The 16,687-nt window shown below is 37.8% G+C and overlaps 1 non-coding gene across 1 annotated transcript; it reads right to left on the reverse strand.

Moving 5' to 3' along the window:
* Window positions 1-16,130: 16,130 nt before the first annotated feature.
* On the reverse strand, window positions 16,131-16,237 carry LOC132521474 (U6 spliceosomal RNA). The gene has a single exon (XR_009540912.1). It is a non-coding gene; the product is annotated as a U6 spliceosomal RNA (small nuclear RNA).
* Window positions 16,238-16,687: the final 450 nt, after the last annotated feature.

Raw genomic sequence — 16,687 nt, forward strand, 5'->3', positions numbered from 1 at the left:
TTGAATAAGTTCCTCCTTGCTGAAGTTCAGATTTGTTTTATTCCCAAGAACTAGCCTAGGGAATAAGGTGAGAGGTTTTTCTTCCTCCTAATGCCTCAGAGTCATAGAAGTCTTTTCCTCACATCTCTAATCCCACCTTTGACAGGGGTGAGGGGAAAATGGAAAAACTTTAAGAATGAATTACCTCAAAGACACTGACTTCAACCTCAAGATCCAGTTTAAATTAGTGGATTGGACCAAGTTTTTAACTGATTTTTGCTAAAATTACTTTCCTTTATTCCTTCTGTACCCAAAAGATTATGAGAAGGATGTAAATAAAAATGTTAGAGAATAAAATAAAATACATATTCTGAATGTATATCTAAATAATGTATGAATGAATTTTTGAACGGCTACTGAAGGGGAACAGAATATGCCATCCAAAATGTGCCCCCATGAATTACCCTCTTCCTCTTTGAAGCCCCCATCCAAATTCTCAGCTCGGGATAGCATAGAAACTTCAATTGCTTGATGGTCTTTTGGGTCTCATATCTTTGGAGCTCCTGTACATATGATATCAATTTTTTTCTTGTTAATCTGTCTTATGTCAATTTAATTACTAGACCAGCCAAAGAACCTAGAAGGGTAGAAGGGAAATTTTTTTCTGCCCCTACAGTATACATCAAAATCTTTGAACCTGAAAATTACTTTATTTTTTTCCTGAGCCTATTTCTTATTTTACAAATCTTTTCCTGGATCCTTCAATGTAACATTTTATATATTTTATTTATTATACTGATTTGTTTTCAAAAAAATTTTTGTAGGTTTAAATGCCTTCTGTTGCTTAGACAACTGCCCAAGAAAAATGGGAAACAATGATGTCCCCCGTGAAAATAATTTTATTCATTTAAGGAAAAAGAGATAATGGAACCTGATCCATGTTGCTCCACTTCCAGCATCTCTCTCTTAAGATTTTATGTCCCACTTTTAATATAATCTGGCCACATTACTTTTGTAGATAGCGATTTAATTTTGTGTATCTATTATTATTATTATTTTTGCTTATTTTCTTTTAGCAATAAGGCTGCTATATACTTCCTAGTAACGAAATTATTTCTAACTCTAAGTATTTTTACACAAACAAGAATCAGGGCAATTTTTTAGTTCACTGATTGGAAGATTTTTAGGACTGTATATGACATTTCCTAGAATTTCTTAGAATTACTAGACTTCCATTTTCCAAAAAAAATAAAAGTGCATAAGCTGACTGTTTAATATATTCAAAACACTATTTACTCACTTAAGTTCTTTCTAAACCCTATAAAGTGTCCTTGGTCTACAGAAGTGCTCTTCATGCTTATTTTTGAATAATATGTATAAAGTAAGATGCAATGGCAGTGCTAAGCAACCTATTTACAGTAGGTTAAACTCTACTGAGAATATATATTTAAAAGTCCAATCCTGACAGCCATATATTATAGAGGTACAAATGTCAGGCATGAGATAATTCATGCTGGTAATTATATTAAAAGAGCAGGAAATAGAACATTGTTACAGAGATTGTCGGGTGAGCTTGATTTTTAACAGATTACAAAGAAATACAAAACAACTTAGAATATTTAAAAACATTCACAGGCAAAGGAAACAAAGTGGGTGGTGAAAAAGAAGACTGGTTCTGATAATAGAGGCTGGGAGACATCACGTTGAGACAAGGCGCAGTGTAGACCAATCCTTCTTCAGAAGCACTTGAAAATGTGCCTGTGAAGGTATAGAAATGACTCAATGAAAAGTAAAAGAGGATGATAGTAGAAGAGGAAGATATGTCCTTACCAGCAAAATGAAAGCATCTGGGGAATATTTGCGTAAAGTAGAAGACATACTGTGTGTATGCACATTAAATTGCAAATTTCACTGTCAGACATGGTTATGTTTGTCAATTAATTTTATGCAATGGATAGTTTGAAGAAAAAGAAAAAAACTTTTTCATGCTTGGCCCACTATTAGTGAGGGGATATATAAAGCCATGAAGCACAAACAGCACAGCTCAAACTCTGATCTTTTCTGAAGATGATTTTTCCTCTACCTATTAATCTTTCTTAGAAATATCCACCTGGAGAGGAAAAATGCTTTTTCTTCTATCACAAAAGAGGCCAGCCTTTGAAATCCCATCTTTGTTCTTCACAATGTGGGCTTGTATAATGTACAAAGAGTTCTCTCTGAAGTTCATAAACAAAAGAATGCCTTGCAGTACACAAGTTATCTGTTTAACTAAGAGAGTTTTCTTCACCTCCTCTGTCCTGATTTAGAGTGTTTCAACATGCCACAAAACTAAGATCTAATCGCTGCAACAACTGACTGAGGATTCCCACAGAGAGTTTAGGAAAGGAAATGAGAATCACACAATTTTATATTGACTGGCCCCCAAAGCACATTGGAAATTATTTAAAGATTACTTGTTTATATTTTCTCTTTAAAAATACCATAAATAAATTAGATTTTCAGTGAATGATATGCACCATTGTCAGAGATAATCTGTTTATAAGTTATTTGTTGTTATAAATATTTTTAAATAATGTAGAAAATGCATATTCCTCCAAATAGTGGTACTACATAAACTAAAAGCACTGATCCAAAGTAATTCTCTATATCATAGGTATACATTTTTTTTCTCTAACTATGGACAGAAATTTTAACTTGTGAAAAAGACATACTTTTACCATTATCCTATAGTAAAAATATTGCATCTCTCCAGTTTAAAGCACTTTGTCCTCTGTAAACATTACCCCTTCCTGATTTTTTTTTTAACTTGACCTTTGTCCTTTGGGAGATATCCTTCAATTATGAACACTCACTTCTTCTTTCCTTGCCTGCAGTACTTATTCAGAATTGCAGATGTCCTAGGAAAGTCTTCCCCCATCCCCCTCCCCTTTGAAGAAAGTTAAGGAAAAATAATCTCCCAGAAGTATATGGGATCTTCAAAAAATGTGAACAAAAATAAAGTGTCCAACATAGAAAGGACCCGTTCTGAAGTGTTACCTCTATTTCCGAATACTGCATCTGGAACAGCAGCTGTACAGGGAAATAAATGAGTAAGGTGCTAGGTTGATTCTGGTGACTTGAGTTCAGTTACCATCACCTTCTGCTATTTTTTGGGGGGAAGCTGCATGCAGAGTGAAGTATGCATTGGGGAGGGGTTTGAGACACCCAAGTTTCAGATGTCCATTAAAAGCCACATGACCTTGATTTTTCTCTCTAGAACATAGTTTTTAAGATTTATAAAATAAAGCAGTTGAATCAGATGACGCTACAGTTTTTGTCTTTTTAAAAAGACTCTGTCGTGCAACAAGAAAATTAGATACCCCTGAAAAGAGGAATGAGGACAGAGTAACACAAAAAGCCCCACAGTTGGTCTGGGCCCCAAACAAATGTATAGATACTTAACATACAGAGGGAATTTTCTGCAAATATGTTACATAATAGTCACATAAAAGTAGTCATTACATACTTGGTTGCTGCTGTTGTTTTTGTTTTAATCTCTGCCATTTCGATGGTTACTACTGGCCTAAAAAGTATTTTTTCAAAAATTGTAATGTGACCTATTGTTGCACCTTTACAAATTTTTGACTTTTCACAATGATCACAGGAGAAAATATTTCAACATCTTTTCTCACTAGAGTTGGATAATTATATCTGCCACTAAGGCAAAAATAAAAAAAGGGATATGAAATATTAAGTTATTTCAAAAGAGTCCTCATGAAAATATAAAGCTCTATTGTTGCAGAAAAATGGGGTGCGAGAGGATGGTCATGTCCCAGGTCTCAGGTGAGTCCCTGGGACACGTTGCCAAGTGACGGTCCGTAGCTTCAGAAAGAAAAGAATTCAAAAGTGAGCCATAGTAAATTGAAAACAGGCTTATTTAGAGAGATATAAATTCTATAGGCAGAATGTGGTCCCTCTCAAAAGGCGAGAGCAGTCCCAGGGAATGGGGTCATCTTGGAAAATGAGATCAGCACTGGGAGGAACACACTCCACAGACAGAATGTAGGCTGTCTGGGAAAGTGAGAGACGCCCTGAATTATGGGGTAGTTAGTTATTCTGGGCCAGGTAATTTCCCTGGCTAATAAATGAGAGGATTATTCCGACTATTTTGGGGAAGGGGTGGGAATTTCCAGGAGTTGGGCCACCACTCACTTTTGGCCTTTTATGGTTGACCTTGGAACTGTCATGGCACCTGTGGGTGTGTCATTTAGAATGCTAATGTATTACAATGAGTGTATAACAAGGCTCAAGGTCTACTGGAAGTTCAACCTTCCACCATCTTGGATCTAATCTGTTGTAACCAGTTTTTATTGTATCCTCAAAGGCTATGTCATTCTTTTAAAGGTTTTGCCCTGCCCCATTTGCTCCTGTCTCACTATGAAATGTATATCCAAAGATTAACTTATAAATGGTGTTTAACATATAGTTTACTTAATTTATGTCAGGCAAATTCTTAAATGTATTTAATAATACACCACCAAAATTTTCTTTGTTGGTTTAAAGTTTAAGTCAGTTCCACATACAATTTAAATGAACAATAAATTTCAGTATGCTTAAAATTTTTTTAGCAATATGAAATTTTTTTAAACATCTTTATTGGAGCATAATTCTGTTACAATGTTGTGTTAGTTTCTGCTGTATAACAAAGTGAATCAGGTATATATATACATATATCCCCACATCCCCTCCCTCTTGCTTCTCCCTCCCACACTCCCTATCCCACCCTCCCTATCCCACCCCTCTAGGTGGTCAAAAAGCACTGAGATGATCTCCCTGTGCTATGCGACTGCTTCCCACTGGCTATCTATTTTACATTTGGTAGTGTATATCTGTCAATGCCACTCTCTCACTTCATCCTAGCTTACCCTTCCCCCTTCCCATGTCCTCAAGTCCATTCTCTACGTCTGTGTCTTTATTCCTGTCCTGCCCCTAGGTTCTTCAGAACCATTTTTTTTAGATTCCATATATATGTGTTAGCATATGGTATTTGTTTTTCTCTTTCTGACTTACTTCACTCTGTATGACAGACTCTGGGTCCATCCACTTCAGTACAAATAACTCAATTTTGTTTCTTTTTATGACTGAGTAATATTCCATTGTACATATGTGCCACATCTTCTTTATCCATTCATTTGTCGATGGACATTTAGGTTGCTTCCATGTCCTGGCTATTGTAAATAGAGCTGCAATGAACATTGTGGTACATGACTCTTTTTGAATTATGGTTTTCTCAGGGTATATGCCCAGTAGTGGGATGGCTGGGTCATATGGTAGTTCTACTTTTAGTTTTTTAAGGAACCTCCATACTGTTCTCCATAGTGGCTGTACCTATTTACATTCCCACCAACAGTGCAAGAGGGTTCCCTTTTCTTCATATCCTCTCCAGCATTTATTGTTTGTAGATTTTTTGATGATGGCCATTCTGACCAGTTTGAGGTGATACCCCATTGTAGTTTTGATTTGCATTTCTCTAATGATTAGTGATGTTGAGCATCCTTTCATGTGTTTGTTAGCAATCTGTATATCTTCTTAGGAGAAATGTCTATTTAGGTCTTCTGCCCAGTTTTGGATTGGGTTGCTTGTTTTTTTGAAATTGAGCTGCATAAGCTGCTTGAAAATTTTGGAGAGTAATCCTTGGTCAGTTGCTTCATTTGAAAATATTTTCTCCCATTCTGAGGGTTGTCTTTTCATCTTGTTTATGTTTTCTTTTGTACTGCAATAGCTTTTAAGTTTCATTAGATCCCATTTGTTTATTTCCATTTCTCTAGGAGGTGGGTCAAAAAAGATCTTGCTGTGATTTATGTCATAAAGTGTTCTGCCTATGTTTTCCTCTAAGAGTTTTATAGTGTGTGGCCTTACATTTAGGTCTTTAATCCATTCTGAGTTTATTTTTGTGTGTGGTGTTAGGGAGTGTTCTAATTTCATTCTTTTACATGTAGCTGTCCAGTTTTCCCAGCACCACTTATTGAAGAGGCTGTCTTTTCTTCATTGTATATTCTTGCCTCCTTTATCAAAAATAAGGTGACCATATATGTGTTGGTTTATCTCTGGGAGCAATATGAAAGTAATGCAATGAATTATGATTAAGGAAGTAGTAATTTTGGAATGGAAGAGTGAGTAATGCAGTGAAACTTACTCCCAACAAAACAACCTTTAAACTGGAGAAAATTATAAAAGAAAACAAAATAATAATTTAAAGTCTCTGGAAATTGTTTTAAGGCCATAAAGCAAAGGGTACAACACTTGTTCAAGAAAGTCTAAATCTCAACAATAGCAGGAGACTATGGCATTTAAGCCATGACCTATTCCTTTTTCCCCCTCCCAGCTCCATGTATAGAAACTCTACCCATGTCCACTACCCCAGGAGGGTACAGACATTAAGATGGGAACTCCTTCCTCCAATTTCATTTGAGGGCTATGGTTTCACCTCAGAAGAGGTAGGTAGTAAGAATTTCTCATCTCAAGTCCTGTTTTGCTGAAGGTCTATTCAAAACAGGCATAACTCAGAAGATTGAGGCCCCCTGTCCCTACTCAGGCCCTAACTGTAGCATGCAAGCTCCACTCTAGATATGATAAACTAAAAAAACTGGGCACAGTTTTCTCCGCTCCAGCTTGCTTATAGGGCAGAGTTTCCATGCAGGGAAGGGAAAGCCAAGAAGATCAGATGTTACTAACTGCCTGCAGTTTCAGCTGATCGAGCTGGAATATCACTCTAGAAGTGGGCCATTGGCTCACCTCCAACTCCTGTGCAGACCTGCAAAGATTCTGAGCAGGGGAAGAGGAAGGCCATCATAATTTAGAGATCCACAGCTCTGCCTGAAGGGGCTGACTTTATTTTTAACAAAGCTCAGAGAATTCCATTACTAAGGTTGTTGTCAAAAACCATGAAGACCTTAGAGGGAGGCAATTAAGATAGCACCCTGATACTAGTAGCAACAAGTGACATGGAAGAGGAACCAGAAATTTAAAAGAACCCAGGGACAATATTGTCTTTACCAGACTTCTTTGGAGTAACAGTCAATCATGGGGGTTGGGAGTGTTGTGTGCATGTGCTAGGCTGCACCAGATCATTAGAAGCAGTCAGAACTGGACATGGGGTAGATTTGAAAAGCACTTCCCAAGCTACACAAAGGTCCATCAACAAAAGGCAGAAGCCTCATTGGCACAAGAGACATCAGAGCAATTCTGACAAAACACTGGCTGAATAATAAGCTACTCTGACTCATGGACATATCTTAGGAAACCAGGGTTAAAAAATAAAATCACCCATTCCTGGCAGAGTGAAAGGCTATGTGCATGCCTTAGGCTGTGTCCTCTTAGGAATGATCAGAGAGGAAAAATCTAAATGATTAGTTACTAGATGAACATGGGACAAGATCATAAACTCCTTAAATTGTGATAGCATCCTCTATGTCAGACACATATCTAACAGTAAAAACTGTAAAGGATAAAAATCTAACTGGCTAAGGATGTTTAAACATGATCTTTGACCAAACAAGTGGCTTAACTGACTTAGATGTGACCACTAGGTATATAAAAGACCACTAGAATAAAAGATAAAAACAAGAAAAAAAAATTACAAGAGCCATCAGATGCTGTATATTATGGGGAAAATAGATGCTACAGAGATATTTCAGTCAAGTTACTAAACAAACACATGACCAAGGAAGCAACAGCAACACCATATCAAACCACCCACGGAGGGGGATGGTCAATGAAAAATTGAGACATATAAAGAACAGCAAACAGGAAAGTGTGAATCATACACAAAAAGAAAGAAGAAAAATGTAGGCAATAGAAACCCTTTGAAGAAGCCCAGATGTTGGACTTGTGAGATAAAGTTTTCAAAAGCAGGCATTATAAATATGTTCAAAGAACTAAAGATAAGAATGCCTCATCAAATAAAAAATATCAGTAAAGAGATAGAAATTATAAGTAAAAACCAAGTTGAAAGTCTGGAGTTGAAAATTATAATAATTAGAATAAAAAATTTACTAGAGGGGCTCAACAGTAAATTTGAGCTGGCAGAAAAAAGAATCAGGCACACAAAAGATAGATTAATAAAGATTATGCAATACGGTGAAGAGAAAAAAGAAAGAATGAAAGTAAACAGTGCCTGAGAGAAGTGTTTAAAACCATTAAGCACATCAACATATGTATAATGGGAGTACCAGCATTGGAGAGATAGAAAGGGACATGAAAAATATTCATGACATAATATTCAAAGACATAATGGCTGAAAAATTTTCCCAAATCTGATGAAAAATGTCAATCTACAAATCCAAAAATCTCAACACACTGCAAGTGTTGATGTAAAAAGATTCACATTCAGACACATCATAGTTAAATTGTTGAAAATCAGGAACAAAGAAAAAAATCTTGAAAACAGGAAGAGAAAATGGCTTGTTACAAGAAAACCCCAATATGAGTAACAGCTGACTTCTCATAAAAAACAAAGGACCCCAGGGCTTCCCTGGTGGTGCAGTGGTTGAGAGTCCACCTGCCGATGCAGGGGACATGGGTTCGTGCCCCGGTCCGGGAAGATCCCACATGCCGCGGAGTGTCTGGGCCCATGAGCTATGGCCGCTGAGCCTGTGCGTCCGGAGCCTGTGCTCCTCAACGGAGAGGCCACAATAGTGAGAGGCCCGTGTACCACACACACACACACACAAAACAAAACCAAAGAACCCCACAAGGCTGTAGAATGACATATTCAAAGTGCTATAGAAGAAAAAAAAATGAAAAAATAATTAAATAGCCCTTCATATTAATATAAAATGAGCATATACACATCATAATATTAATATTTTTCATAAATAAATAAAATAGGCCACAAAGGAGATATGCACCAGAAGATGATAGAAGCAAAGTGAGAAATAGTAATGATGAAGTAGATGAGAACAGAAAACAAAATCCCTCCTACACTCTGCCACACATGTGGCACCACCAAATACAGCTGTTGATTCCTCTCCCACATGTGAAGAGAAAGAGAAGTTACTTATGAGTGGTTGCATAGAGTCCACCTTAAAAATCACAATGGCTTTGAGCATGACAGAAGCCCTTCAATGACATGATCTCTGATTTATACATCTGTACATCTGTAAAGAGGATAAGTGGTCAGTAAAGAGCTTACTACCCTAGGAGAAAGCACATATTCTCACACACACACAAACACACACACACTTTTTTGGTTTGTTTTTTTTTTTTTGCTTTGTTTTGCATAGCTTTAAGGATATCACAGAATTACCCCAAACCAATTATTAAACCCAGGGAGATCCATGTAACCCACCTTTAGAATCCCTGCTTTGCATACTGGAGAGGTAGGAAAACCTAATGATCCACAGGCATAGAAGGGTTGTATTTCCATGGTTTCAGTTGGCAAGTTTAAGTGGCTTTGGGGGGTAATATTCTCTATAAGGAAGTGGCAATATGAAGTAAAGAACTAGGTGGGCATTGTAGATGAACACACTGGAAAGTGGACCATGGACTGGGAGCTGCAGTGTAGTAGAGTATAAAGAACAGAGTCGATCTAGATTAGATCCTGCTGACCATTTATTACTTAGTAATTGTTAATCACAGTTAATTTAACTTGTCCAGAAAAAGTGGGAAAATATTATCTACCCTATATTTTTGCGATGAGTGCTAAATGAAATTATATATGTACAGCAGGTACTACAGTGTCTGGTGCTACTCTGTCTACAGTTTATGATTGTTTTGTGGAAAAAAATATATTTAAGAGTAGAAGCATAAATACAAGAGCTTGAGGTCCAGCCATAGAATTACAAACGACAATTAGAGGCTATTTATGAGATTACATAAAGGGAGAAAACAGCCATCTCTTGATGAAAAATTAACCAGTCGATCTAAGAAAGAAATGGAAAATTTTATTCAAGCCAAATTTGAGGATTATAACCCAGGAAAAGCATCTCAGAAAGCTCTGAGAACTGTTCCACCCATTAGAAGTCAAGGCACAGTTATATAAGTTTATTTTGAGACAAAGAGCTGTACATCAAATGATGTATTATTGACAGTTTACATAATCCAGATATAAAAGCACTATGTGACCCCTTAAGAGATCAAGAAGGAATGTTATCTTTAAGGACTTGTCTTACTGATGCTAGGAGAATGTTGCTTTTTATGGTTGAGCAGATATTTCTACCATTGGGGAGGTTTGGTCAATGCAAAATGCAGATACACAAAGCACAGTGCAGGGAGAGAGGAGGCCAAAAGGCAGAGAAAATTTTTTGTTTAAATTTTTCTTGTCTTGCCATAAAATATTAATTTTATTTCACACATCCAAAGAGAAGTTGGAGTAATAGGACTTAGGGTACTAATAGCAAGATTGTCTTTATTAGGACTGATCTGAGACATTGGCTCCTTTCATGTGTCATGGAAGGGTGAGGGCTTGGATTTACCGGAAGCTGAAGCTGAGTTCATTGGTGAGGGTACTTTTCACCCCACACCTACCAAGAGCTGGGCTGCACAGAATTGAAACCATATAATTTCTGATCATCACTGATGGACAGGCTGTCGTTTCCTAAATCAAGGATAAGAATGAATCTATTACCTGCAACTTGTGACTCAGATGACAGCAGATTTGTTTCTTTCTGCTTTATTTACCTTAATATCAATACTTACAGGGATTTGGAAAGAGTTTTGAAGAGAGCAGAAATGATTAATGGAATCAACCCACTGAATTACAAAAAAAAAAAATTGCAGGAACAGAAAATGTACTCTTTAGTTAAGCATCAGTCGTCTAAAGGTATAATAGTCTCAAGTACTTGAAAGGTGAAAATAATATGCCATCCTTTATATGCAAATTTGCAACTACTGGCCCATCACTAGTAGAACTTGCACTTAAAATTCTTTTTCTCAGCAGTGAGAATAGCTTTTAACAATTTTAAACACTCTCCTTTATTCAGTCCCTCTTACGATCAGTAGGACTCACGTGATGGGCCAGGATTAGTGATGTGCTTATAGATAGAAAAAAAGCTAAACTGTCCAACTTTAATAGAGACTTAATACTTGATTTTATACTATTGAAGGGTTTTTCTTCCCCCATACCAACCATTCCTCTGATTCTCTGACACACAAACAGGGTGTCCAACAATTCAATTCAAATCTGACACAATCTACCTGGATTTAGCATCAGATTCCACAGGTTAAAGGGGTTCAAGTCTCACACTTCAGTAACAAGCCCTGGGCCATCCTTACTTCTGACTTAATGGCTATAAATCAGGAGGTTCCCACAACCCCCTCCTTAGATGAGGGGAAGTACTTGCTAGACTAATACTGCTGCCTATACTCTAGACCAGCACAGTGGCCAACCCTAATATCCCTTCCAAAGATGTAAATGTTTGGGCATAAATGGAAAATAGAAAGAATAGTAGCCAAGGATAAAGGAATGAGATGTCTCTGTCGCTGACTCCAGGCTCTTTCTTCAGTCTTGAGGCTGGGCAGGTACAGGGCTTGCAGGCCTGCCAGGAGCAACCCATCATTGAGTAAAAACTGAAACACTGTGGCACAGCAAGCAATGCAGCCCACTGAACTGATGTTTTACCTTTTTCAGTCAGAGTGATGGCCTTCTAAACAGGAGGCTGTCCGTTCACTTTTGGACTACCATCCGTAAACCAGGCACATCTTTGATTGCTGTTAATAGGACGCTGTCCAAGTGACAATAGAATCCAGCAGCTCTTCACACAGTTACACATTCTGTCCTGGGGAAAGAGCTCCCTACTCACGGGTGTCTCCTTGGATTACCTTAGTATAAAGATCTTATATACAGTCATCCCTGGGTATCCACGGAGGATTGGTTCCAGGACACCCACAGATATCAAAATCTGAAGATGCTCAAGTCTCATATAAAATGGTGTAGTAGTTACGTATAACTTATGCATATCCTTCTGTATACTTTAAGTCATCTCTAGATTACTTGTAATACCTAATACAACGTAAATGCTATGTATATAGTTGCCATATGGCAAATTCAAATTTTGCTTTCTGGAACATTCTGGATTCTTTTTATAATATTTTCCATCCATGCTTGGTTGAATCTTTGGATGTGGAATCTAAAGCTATGGAGGGCCAACTGTAAATCATTTCCATTTCATTATGAAACTCTTCTGGACACTGTCCTCCCCATTAGAACATTTATCCAACATTACCCAAGACATGGGTGTTTCAGGTTTCAAGATTATTTTATGTCCTTCAATCATAGGGACAGTTATAACTAATTTCTGATACCAACTGGTAATTGCCCCTCAGATGAACATTTCTGACATCCCAGTAGTCATTGCAGGGAGGCACTCACAGGTTTTGCCATAAGCCCTAGTATACACTCAATATAGGGGTATCTCAGAGAATTTGTCCATACCAGCAATCCAGTTTCTATTCTGTGCTTTTTGGACTCAGCCAATCTTACTGGTTCCCATTTAGCATGTCCAATTAATATTGCTTGAAGGGTTGATTTACATGGCTTGTGTTTTACAATACTAGATAAGGGAAATGTTCCCAATCAGATATGATGTCTGTCCTAATAATACATTCGTGTGAAAGAGCTGCAACCATTTCAAATAAAGCCTATTCAAATTTACCAACTCTTCTCCCAAACTTCACCTTAATCCCATTAACTCTTACATTTGTAACTGTAGCCTTCGTCAGGCCTTCATTAACAGTTTTTGGTTTTATAATACTAGGTAAATTAGGCATTCCACAGTCAGACAAAATATCTATAGACATCCATTCTCATAAAACATTCAAGTAAAGGAGATACAACCTCTTCACACAGGAACTGTTTAAACATTCTAATTTTCTTCCAGACCTCCACCTTAATCCTACTAGCTCTTACATTTCTATATTTGCTAAATCTAATTGAAGTCTATGTTAGTGTTTCACCAGTGGGTTTTGGTACCACAGTGCAAATGGTTCCTATGTCAAGAAATCCCAGAAACTTCTTCCTACCCCTTGACCATTATAACCACGTAAGTACAAAAGGCTTTGTTGTCTCCAGCAGGGTTTCTAGCTGAGGGACCAGCGTCCTTTTGTCAATCATTATCTTGATTAATCGGCCCAATTATGGCATCAAGTATGTCCAGGGCCAGTTTCTCATTGAAATATTTGCCTTCTCATTTTTTTAATTCTTCCAAACGATGGCACATAGAGTGGACTTATTTGGGGCCTTTTAATGTTGGGAGATCAGAAGGGACTTTCTCTGGTCCACTTAACTTTCAATAGTGGTGTATTAAGACCTTTGTTTCAATAACATCAATGTTCATTTTATTCATCCCATTTTTAAATAACCATCTAAATATTCCCACCCTTCTGCAAGAGGCTTCTTGACTCTCTCCTTTCTCTTCCTCATTTTTTCACCCCTGTCAGGGTTTCCTTTATTCACTACATTTCTTAGTAACCCTTTAAAAATTTCCACCCTGATAGGACAAGTACCTTGACTCTCACCAAGAGAAATCTGTGCTTGGTATAGCATCAAAGTCCAACTCAGCATTTTCATTCATTTTAGCTATTACAGATAATAATAACCAACAGTGGATTATATGTTTGGCATGCTTCTTATTATTTTACATTTCCTTAGTTATCCAGTGACTGAAGTCCTCGGAAGTCAGGTCTGCAACCATTTCTAAATACCACTAGTAACTTTTACCTTTAGTAAGTGATTGCAATGCAGCTGAAATTTCATACCTCGGGTGACTAAGTAGCCATCCATGGATTAAAGATTCCTCATTTGCTACCCTTTTACTCTTTCTCTTCACAAACAACATGTTTCTCTGGGCCAGGGCTGTTCTAGAAAATTCCATTTTTTTCTAACACCGAAAGAGAGTTTCTTGTTCTTGACAGCAAATACATGGTATCTTTTCCAACACCACTTATTTAATTTTCCAGACACTGAATGTGTGTTCAACAATTGAGATCAATTCTGACACTATCTGCCTGGAGTTAGCATCAGATCTCACAAGCTAAGGAGCTCAGTCCCACAAGACAGCTCCAGTTCCAGATGCCAGTCACAAGTCTCAGGCCATTCGTACTTCTAACCCACCAACTGTAAATCAGGTTCAACCTCTTCAGGTTCACAGAACTCAGGAAAACACTTTACTTACATTTTCCAGTCTGTTATTAAGGCTAAACCTCAGAAATGGCCAAAGTGACAGTGATGCAGAGGGCAAAGTAGGGGAAGAGGGATCATGGAGCTTCTGTGCCCTCTCCAGGTGTGCCATTCTCTCAGCCTTTCCATGTGCTCATGAACCTGGAAGATTTCAAACCCCATCATTTAGATATTTTATGGAGATTTCATTGGCTATTGGTGATTGACTCAATCTCTAGTTTCTTCTCCCCAAGCTTCCAATCAAAGCATGATCTTTCTGGCAACCAGCCCCCATCCTGAAGCTATCTAGGGTCCCATTCACCAGGAGTTGCCTCTTATAACAAAAGGCCTTTATCATCCTTATCACTTAGGAAATTCCAAGCTTTTTAGGAGCTTGGTTTTAGGAGACAGGAAGGGGACAAAAATCAAATATCTTTATCTAATACCACAGCTACATACCAAACCATCAAAATAGCTTATCACAAACAAAGTGAAACACTGAGCCACCAATAAGTGTACTTACACACACACACACACACACACACACACACACACACACACACACACAATATACTGTTACAGCTCCTGACCAAGTATTCACAATTGTGTATTTCTTCTCCTCTGCTTTGTCTTGACCAAACTTTATTCAGGCTTCTCTTTCCCCACAGTTCCCTGAACTTTAGCTTGTCCCCATCCCTGAGTCAAAGGTACAGAATATGCACTCCCCCCCAATCCCCAAATCAGCAGGCCCAGCAGACACATTTCCTGTCAGACCTTTCAACAAAAAATATTGCACACCGTGGCCCTAGATAGTTAAGGTGCATATCAAAAGGATGATTTCAATGAGCCCAGTCAGACTCTTGCATCTTCCCATACGTAGAAGAGCACTAAATTCATTAACTTGAGATGTCTGGTTTTCTTTAACAGTAATCTTTTGATTAAAAAGATTAAAAAAAATACCTGTTTTTGTTTTGTTTTGTTTTTTGTTTTCTTTGAGTGTGCAAAAACTCCTACATATTCTGGCTCTTCCCTTACCTCTTTGGAACAGTCCCTCAGAGCTATCTGAGAGGCTGTATCCCAGGCTTAAGTCCTCAGTATGTCCACCAAATTAAACATAATTCTCAGTTTTTAGTTTGTGCATTTTTTTCAGTCAACAGATTGCATCTATTATGCTATTTACACACTCCTTGTTTGTCCAACTTCCTCTTAAAAGTTTCTGCTAAGCTCTGCTTACCTCTCTCTATAAAAGAAAAGCCTTTTTGTGTTTGATTTTGAGGCACTTGCAGATTTCTGAGCTCCAAGGTTTCCCCCTATTGTATTAGTCTTTTTGAATAAGGTCTCTCCTTATCTACTCCTGGACTTGTTTTTATTTGAAGCAAAGTGTTAATAATACTACCGTTACATCAGTTGTCAATATCAGCATCAAGTTTACCTAGAAAAAAAGAAAAGAAGAAGTAAACAATTCTGTTATGAACTTGAGCAATGCAAAGCAGGTAATCTGGATAATTTTATGAATTTATAAAAGTGCTTTTTTAAAGTTGCTTTTCATAAACTAAATTACAAAGGGAAAGAAAGGTAAAAACACATCATTTAAAAATTAACATTTGGGGCTTCCCTGGTGGCGCAGTGGTTGAGAGTCCGCCTGCCGATGCAGGGGACACAGGTTCGTGCCCCGGTCCGGGAAGATCCCACATGCCGCGGAGCGGCTAGGCCCGTGAGCCATGGCCGCTGAGCCTGCATGTCCGGAGCCTGTGCTCTGCAACGGGACAGGCCACAAACAGTGAGAGGCCTGCATAACGCAAAAAAAAAAAAACAAAACAAAAATTAACATTTGGCTGCATACCAAGGAAAATTTTCTTAAAATTATAAATTACTTCATTTTTGTGAGCTCTTAAGTAAAATTATATTATTTTTATTTCATTTGTGTCTCATTTGTTTAAACCTAACTAGGCATCATATAGCTCAATCTTTAAAAATGAAAAAACAAAACTCAGCTACTTTAATTTTCATTAGAGAATAAAAATACGAACGCTTCACAAATTTGTCTGTCATCTTTGATCAGGGTCCATGCTAGTCTAGGTGTTTTCATTCCAATTTTACAATATGTACTCCCAAAACAAGCACCTGATCTTTTTTTTTAATAGGAGGCTGTCTGGAATCAATATACCCCATGTTTCAAGGGCTGTGTATATAAGAGGGCTATAGATCAAGGAGGGCTAGAGATTCTCCTCTTAAAAATAATAATTCTGGGCTTCCCTGGTGGTGCAGTGGTTGGGAGTCCACCTGCCGATGCAGGGGACATGGGTTCGTGCCCCGGTCCGGGAAGATCCCACATGCCGCGGAGTGGCTGGGCCCATGAGCCATGGCCGCTGAACCTGTGTGTCTGGAGCCTGTGCTCCGCAACGGGAGGTCCATGTACAGAAAAAAAAAAAAAATAATAATAATAATAATTCTAAGCATTACCCCCATACAGCCATCACATTACAAAAAAGATTACTTATTTCATAAAAGATGAGATTTTGCCACTGAAGGTTTGTGTGGTGAAACAATATGGTGGAAGAGGATATTGACACT

Source organism: Lagenorhynchus albirostris, chromosome 5 (assembly GCF_949774975.1).
Source record: "Lagenorhynchus albirostris chromosome 5, mLagAlb1.1, whole genome shotgun sequence".
Lineage (NCBI taxonomy): Eukaryota > Metazoa > Chordata > Mammalia > Artiodactyla > Delphinidae > Lagenorhynchus > Lagenorhynchus albirostris.